This window comes from Rhagoletis zephyria, unplaced genomic scaffold, assembly GCF_001687245.7.
Source record: "Rhagoletis zephyria isolate East Lansing unplaced genomic scaffold, Rhagoletis_zephyria_1.1 Rzeph_scaffold_08331, whole genome shotgun sequence".
Lineage (NCBI taxonomy): Eukaryota > Metazoa > Arthropoda > Insecta > Diptera > Tephritidae > Rhagoletis > Rhagoletis zephyria.
In genome coordinates, this window is record NW_016165411.1 from 1 (window position 1) to 8,693 (window position 8,693).

Sequence of the window (8,693 nt, forward strand, 5' to 3'; positions counted from 1 at the left end):
TATGCATAACAAAAAAAAAATCATTAAAAATCAACGCGATTATTTAGCCGCTTAAAACTTGCACTTGTTTCACTAGAATTACATGGCCGATTTATCTGCGTACCCAAAATTTTGCCGAAAATTCAGATTAAAAATGTAAAAATTTAAATGAAAATTTATTGAATTTTTCTACATTCTGTACAAAGGTTTAAAAGTTTAACTTATGTGGTTTTGATTAAGCATGCACCATATTTAAAAAAAAAATAACAAAAAAATTTTTTATTGAAAAACATTGCACATATTAAAAAAAACACGCACTCACTTTGTTTGCCAGTGTATGTCATAGATGCATGTGTATGTACGCACATAAATACAAATGCAAATACCCCGGATAATTTATTGCTTCATTTAAAAATGCATCTGCATGCCTTAGAAAAAATTTTAGAAAATAAATTTCAAAAAGGAAATTGCAGCAATGCAGGAAATACAGCCGGTTTTGAGTAGCAACCAATGCATTATCATGTAAACAATTTTGTGGATTACCAAATTTCCCGTTGCTTTCTGCGTATAAGGCAGCACACTTGCTTGGCCACGCACACCTGGACGTATACGCAACCAAGGGCGGTCGAAAGGAGATTGAAGGCAATTGCTTGTTTTCTGTAAATACATACTACTACATAAGGATCTATGTACATATTTTGAATATATATGGTTCTTCCATTTGCAATTGTGCATGCGAAAATATTTGCTGTAAGTCTGAGTATTTCTTAAATTTTTAAATAAAATTTAAATACACAAAAATCATAATTATGAAGGTACCGGATTTATTATTATTATGGAATACATATGTACATATATCGCCAGGTGTAAAAATTCTGTATTTTTCTATCCATTTAATTCTACTTCATGCTTTTTTCGCATCTACATATATTTGAATAAAATTCAGGCGCAGATATAAATTTGCAATAATTAAGTACTCGCCATGGAAATTTGTTTTGCGGTTGATTAGATCAAAGTGTTTTTATTTAGGCTCTGAATTTGTTTATAATTCTTACCAATGCACGTTCATTCATTTGTTGAGTGTTTAAATATATGTACATAAGTTGATTAGTTGATAGTGTTGAAACAAACCCATTAAGTGCTATTTATAAAAAAATAAGCACTTAATTTTATTAAAAGATTAGATAAGAGTTCTTTGTTTATGAACTGAAATTTTGCAACCACGGTACATATGTATTTAAATTTTGCAGAATTTTATTACGAATATTTATAATGAAAAACTGGAATCTTATGAAAAACTCGAATAATTTTTACTTACGACCATTGGATTATAACAGTACAGCAATTTGTTATTAAATTATCTTACCTGGAAAGAAACGAAAGAAATAAATGATTTATTAATATAAATTTAAGAACTTTTGTATTAATTCTTATGGATAATTTTCAGTAAGCATAAAGTTTTGGTGAAAAATTCAAGGGTATAATTATTAAAATATGAAGATCGATATTTTTTATAGGGCACCCGCTTTATTTTATTCTGCGTACAAAATAACAACATACACGAAACATAATTTTTTTTTTTTAATTTCGTAATTTTTGCGGATGTACATAAAAGGGTAAAAAAAAATAAATGTCATATATTTAACGTATTAATGGGCCAATTTGTCTGCTTTTTTAAATATATACTGATTATGTGGGTAGAAACATTTTTTCGTAAAATGATCTTGCTAAGTGGCGCCCAGGTCGAGATGTTTCGAAAAAACCGTATTTATGGTCCGATTTGGTTCGAGTTTGGCGTATGCAGTTGAAACATAATAAGTCTTAAGATTTCCAAAAAATTGGCCCTGAATTGGCGTTGCAGTCAAAATATAAAGTACATTCGACATAAAATGCATGTTTTATTTGCGTTAAAAATTCTTTTAAAAGCAATATTAACAAAAATATAACGACGGAAATTTATGTCACGTGATGCCACGTCCGTCCCAAAACTATTAACGCCTCATTCGATAAAATTAATTTTAGGAGCTTTATGTACGAAGTGAGATTTTCAAATAAATTTTGAGTTATGAAGCATTTTTTTTTAATTTGTATGAATATGGGTGTTAGTTAATAACTTTTCGAAAGTATTTAGACTTCGACTTTCTCTTGGGAATTAAATTTATAATCTTATAGCTCGAGTCTACATATCGCGCACTTTCTTCAAAGGTGTACTACTTCATTATTTAAAATTCTTATCAATTTAACTGAGTTGAATTTTTCAAATAGGTGGCAACCCGCTACATAAATATTATCGACAGTAAACTTTTCCAAATCTCTTGAGTTTAATGCCCATATAGCAATATTTAATTTGGCTTATCAATTAAGTTAAATTAAACTTTTCGCACACGTGGCAACCTTCAACAAAAATATTTTCGGCTGTAAGCCTTCTTAAACCTCTTTTTTTAAAAGCCATATTGCAATATTCACTTTCTCGTGTCAATTTACTTAAACCGCAATTTTCAAACAGGTGGCAATTCTCTAATTTTTTTTTCTTCGTTATTTTAAGTTAGATATCTAGCAATACATGGGTGAAAACTGCATTCAATTCCATGCATTACTTTTCGTGTGATGCGTGTACAAACATACAGACAGACAGAAAAAAATTTAAAAAATAAATGACTATTTCGCTTGTGTTGCTCTAATAAAGGCCACCATATTAATTTTTCTTTTTCTTTATTATCTATAATGGCAAAACTATCTGCCTGTTACAATTTTATTATATTTATGTATATTTTTTTTACATTCGGGTATGCACATAAATTAGTTGTAAACCCGACTAATTCGATTGTTAAAAATCCCGTTTTTTCGGCAGTCGAAACTTTAAAATTTCAAGAAAACCGCAATAAATATTCAGGAAAAACCCGACTTAATCAGCCTACTATATGCATACCTAGTATTAATTAATTATAACATGTTGACATTTTACTTATTTTAATTAATTGCGAAGATAAATTCATTAGCATTTCTTCAATATATGTATGTACANCTTAATCAGCCTACTATATGCATACCTAGTATTAATTAATTATAACATGTCGACATTTTACTTATTTTAATTAATTGCGAAGATAAATTCATTAGCATTTCTTAAACATATATGTATGTATACTCTCCTCCGCATCAAACTTAAAATATTTTCTACGCCGACTTGTGCATAATTTGTTGTCATTTATCACAGTGCCACTTAACATGCCGAATTTAGCAGAGAGACATACATAAATAAATTACAATAAAACTACGAGGAGTTTAAGTTTTACGTAAATGTAAATTTGCAGTCACTTTGACTTATTTTAAGTGAAAACAACACCGCAGCAACATATGTGCACACACGTACAACCACATAAAAGTACGCAAAAAGTACTCCGCTTGTCGTGCGCGCACGTAATTAATTAACGTAATCGGCGCTTTTCGCCAAAAAACACAAACACGTCATTAACGATAAACAAAGTTGAAATAAATTTGGAAAATAGCCAGAAAAAATGGCAACAATTTCTACACCATCGATTGCACTTGGCGGTGAATTAGTGGCGAAACTTGGCGTTGAACATTTGAAAGCGATGCAACNCAGAAAAAATGGCAACAATTTCTACACCATCGATTGCACTTGGCGGTGAATTAGCGGCGAAACTTGGCGTTGAGCATTTGAAAGCGATGCAACTAGTATGTAGACAAAACCAACAACAATCGCAGATAGAAGCGAGTATATTTGCGTAAACCTAGATATGCATGTTTGTACGCAAATCTAAATCTATGTGGTAAGTATGTTTGAAGTATGTTTGTAGAAGCGGAAGCAAATGCTTGAAATGCCGATTTCTTATTTTTATACGAACGACCTCTTCTGTAGGGAAACATTCCATTTCATTGCATTGACTGTGCCTTTCTGTATGGCAACATTTGATTGCCACCGTTAATTGAGTGGCAATGATTGGCTGTCACTCGATGGCGCGGCGCAGCAGTGCTGAATCCCCGGTGCCAATCCCGGCAACCAAGATGACGAGCTGCACGGTGTTGCGCCCGTGGTTGCCACTGACGTCGACACGTTTCGCAATTGGCAGCTTAAATGGGCATTGCAAGCGCATAGCAAAGCAACAGAAAGACGGATAGGCAGGCAGGCGCAGGCAATGAGCAACAGAGTCTTGCATCCGCTATGCCATGAGTAGCTAACTGAATAAGCACTTTTATGGCAGCCAAAATAAAGTCATAAATTCTTCAACGCTTTGCCATGGGTGGGCGGTTTGGCTTTGTGCATTTTGTGTATTGTAGCTGCTGCTGTGGTGGCATTTTGGATTGTGTCACCTTAGATAGACGAATTGCGAATGGTATTTTTATACTTGTCAGCTGCAGGCATTTGTAGTCTTTCAGGCATGAAATAAAATGTTAATGCCAAATTAAATAAATAATGCAGACATTGAAATTTTATTTCACAAATCTTTGAAAAACTAGAATTTCTCGCTGCTTAATTCACAGTTTATTTTTTTCAGCTATGATTTTTCATGCTAATGCTTATAGTTGCACACTGCTGGCAGAATAGACGGTTCCACAGACGAATGACAAGTAATTTACGTTTGAGGCAATGAGTCAGGCAGAAGTGTTGAAATATGTGCTGCACAGATGTACAATGTTTCGGTTAAAGAGGGGGTAACAAATTAATTGCATTTACGTAAGTTGGTTGGCTGCGGATGGTAATTTCATTTGAAATAGAAAATGAAATTTTAACTAAATGGCTCATACACTCGTATCTAATTATGTCCGTGTTGTCGCAGAAACATGGATTTTGGAGTAGATCCTTTGAAGTTATGAATTTTTGAGCTGTGCCGCATATAAAAACTTTTGAGATGTTGAAATAAAAAATACACGAAGAAAAAATGTACCCCATTTTCGCATGAATGATTAAAGTCCTTTTCGTTGCAAAAATAATTTCCACATGATTTTAAAAATATTGGTTCGGATTGCTTAAGCTTGAAGTATCTAAAAATTTAATTTTTTCCAAAAAAAAAAATATTTTTTTTCTTAAATTTTCATTTCGTTAGAAAAACTCGTTACTTTTTAATTTGTTACTCGTAAATACGCCGCGCACTTCACTCCGCCTTTAAAGTATAGTATTTTTGTGTTGTTACTCCTTTCTAAAACTCTTATGGCCTCATTCATACAAATAAAATAGATTTAAGGAGCTTTATGAATTGAGATTTAAAAAAAAAGCATTTACGATGCATTCTTTGTATTTTATGAAAGAATCGAATTTCTCTTGGGAATTTAAATTAGTATCTAAAGATTTAAATAAAAAAAAAAATAATAAAAAAAATTTTTTTAATTTTTTTTAAATTTTTTTTTAATAGAAAACTCGTAAATTTTTTGTTTGTTACTCGCAAATATCCGGCGAGCTTCTCTGCGGCTTTAACGCATTTTTGTGTTGTTACTCCTTCCCAAAGAAAAAGCGAAAACAAAAAGTCCTCGAACACGTGTTAGCTTATTTCATGTATAGAACCCACAAAAACAAATTTGAAGCGAATCGTAGAAAAGACATATTTTTTTTACGAAATCCGTCCGACTTAAAAACAATGGCTCAATTACTCTCTTCGAGATGTAATCTAATTTTTCCAGTAGGCTTAAATTGTAGTTAAGGCTTGGTGTAAATGAACTATTATAGGGTTTACGGGATTTTCTATATTTATGACGTATTTTCATATTTTCGAATTTTTTTCGGGCTTATTTCAGATGTTTTCCGGGTTTTTGGTTATTTTCGCGGTTTTTTTTTTGGACCATATGTAATTTCCGCTTTAATATCATGGTCTTATTGACGATTTTATATTTTAATTTATTAAAGTTCCAGAAGCATTCTGGTATAAGAAACTAAACAAAATGGATAGCCCTAGTGCGTTTTGTAGTTTAGAACTGTTTGAAAACCTTATGGCGCACCTCAAATTAAATTAAACGATAGAATTCAACGAATTTTAATACAAATTTACTGAATTTTTAGACTTTTGAATTCGTCTTTTGCAGCCAGCCACTAAGGTAAACACATTTGAAAGTAATCAATTGAAATGTGTGCGAATTTAATTACAGTTTCCTCTTACACTTTCAAAAGAATTTTAATAAGGTACTTAAATTTTTATAAAGTTTACAAAGTAGCGAAAAACATATACTTTAGCTGCACCATAACGTACGACGACAATTATTATTTGTGCAGTTTTCTTTAGTTTGTTGATTGATTTGTTTCTTGTTTAGATGAATAAATATGTATGTATGTAAGTAAGTAAAGCCGACCATAATACTGCTCAATGACGCATTTTCGCTTTAAATATTTCTAATACGTGAATTTCATAGAACGCCGCCAAAGCTTATGTGTAGTTCACTTTCATTTCTAAGGAAATTTTCAATAAAATGTATTGCAGGCGTAAGTGTGATTCGAGTTGGCGGTCCAAACAATTAGACAACTCATGCGAATTCCAAATGTTAACTGACTCATAGCATCATGGGATTTTCGTATTGAAATTTGAATTTCAAATACATATTTGAGTCTGTAATGATGAATTGTGAAATTAATTAATTTTATTGAAACCAACTTACGAATGGCATTGAATGTGCATTAAACTCAAAAGATTACACAAATGTATTTATGTACATAAATATTCGTGAGTTTCAGTGTATAGTCACTTTATTTGGGCATTGAAAATTGCAGACATTTGTGTATCCGGGGAACTAATCAACGTTTTCTGCTCGTATATAGTTCGCCAAAAAAAAAAAAAAGGGAATTTTTTGCGACCTAAAACTGTGTTTTAATGCACTACAAAAGTGCATACTCAAAATTTTTCTAAGAAATCAAATGAAAAAATTTTAAATTTCGATGAAAATTTTTGTGTGAAATTAAAAAATATTGATTCTTGTGGTTTCTGCTGTTGAATAAACTATATTAAAAAAAAAAAAAAAACAAAACAAATTTGGTATGAAAAAGATAAATAAATAAAATGATCAAAACGTTGGAGTATGCATTTTTGTATAGGAAGGGCTAAGTAGTCTAGAATGACGAATAATGCGAAACTACATCGAATTCAAAACTCGGTAAGTCTCTGAAATAGACATCAGTACTAATATTTTGGTGCCCTTTATATAACAAAAATTTAAAATTTTTCAAACTGTAGCTAAATAGTTATGAAAGTACTAACTTTCAATAAAAAAAACAATGCCTAAAAAAATAACATTTATAAAAAAAAAAAATTCCGCCCCCGGGTGGGCTCGAACCACCAACCTTTCGGTTAACAGCCGAACGCGCTAGCCAATTGCGCCACGGAGGCACTTGGCAACCTGCTGTGCTAAGGGCATATTCTAAAAAGCGAACGTGACAGTAATCGTCCCTAAGCTAATGGCTATCAGCGAGTGAGTGCGAGTTAATAAAAAGCGCACAAATGTACATACATACATAAAGCAACGACAGCAGTTTTTATTGTTGTTTGTCTCTTTCTTTGCCTCTTTGTTTTTAGGCGCTCGTAAAGACGGAAAAAAAACACTTGTTGGGGCGTAAAAATTGGTGCGCTTTTGATAGCACAACTGAAATGTTGTTATAAATGTTGTGCGAAGTGTTTGTTGTTCTTTGGTATGGAAACCTTATCAATAATATCAACCACCAAAAAAACAGGCGATAGCAAGTGGTGGAATAACAGGAGCACAGCATATGGGGAAAAAATCAGTAAGTAGAAAATGATAATGAGTTATAAAAAAGTACATATTTAATATTTGCTGTCATAACTGTTGATAAGCAACCAAGCAGGCAAAACAGATGGAATTTTGGTGAGTGTGCGTTGCGTTATCGCTGTTGACATTTTTATTTGTGCATACATATGTATGTATGTATGTATGTATGCACATTAGGGCGGGTCATATTTATTTTTATTTTTTTTGACTCGCTAATATGGCATGCGAGCATTCTATGTAAAATTCTAAGCAAATTTGGCGAAAAAACCATGGGTGTAAAATCAGATTCGGGCTTGCCAAGTTGCGAATATAGTATTTTTTTCTTGTTACTGTTTTATTTTGCTGTAAAGAAATTTATTTATTTTATAATAACATGCTGTACAGTTTATTTGAAAGAGGAATCCGTTTATGGACTTATCATTTTCTTAAAACACCTGCCAAAGGAGGCTGCAGGGAAATAATTTAACATTTTCTTACGTTTTCAAAAAAAAAAACCCTATATTTTACTCTTGTTCCATACTTTTCGTTGTATCATTGTATTGCGCCGTGTCATTGATAAAAACCAAGACAGACTTATGGCAAGAAAATTGGAAGTATGTATATCGAAAGTGCCCCGCATGGAAATTAAGCGAGATTTGCGTAAATTGGCTATAACTAGGAGTGTAACTAGGAGTTCGACGTTTTTCTAGTTTTTTAAGAGCGTTGGAAAGGTTTTCAAACTTAGCACGTCGCTGTGCATTGCAACTAAAACGTGACTAAATATTTGTATATCTTTGAAGGTCTTTGGCAGTACTTTTAATTTACCCGCTACATTCCAGTTTGCGATAAATTTCTACAATTCGATAACTCGACAAAGTCGATAAATTTCAATAATCGTGCGTTACGAGGGCTCTGTAAATTTCGATAACTCAAAAATGTATACATCTCGAAACAAATCAATAACTCGATAAACTTTGAATACCTTTGTAAATTTCAATAACTCGGTA

The 8,693-nt window shown here is 32.1% G+C and overlaps 1 non-coding gene across 1 annotated transcript; it reads right to left on the reverse strand.

Moving 5' to 3' along the window:
- Positions 1–7,236: 7,236 nt before the first annotated feature.
- Positions 7,237–7,310, reverse strand: TRNAN-GUU (transfer RNA asparagine (anticodon GUU)). Its single transcript has one exon. It is a non-coding gene; the product is annotated as a tRNA-Asn (tRNA).
- Between the last annotated feature and the right edge of the window lie 1,383 nt (positions 7,311–8,693).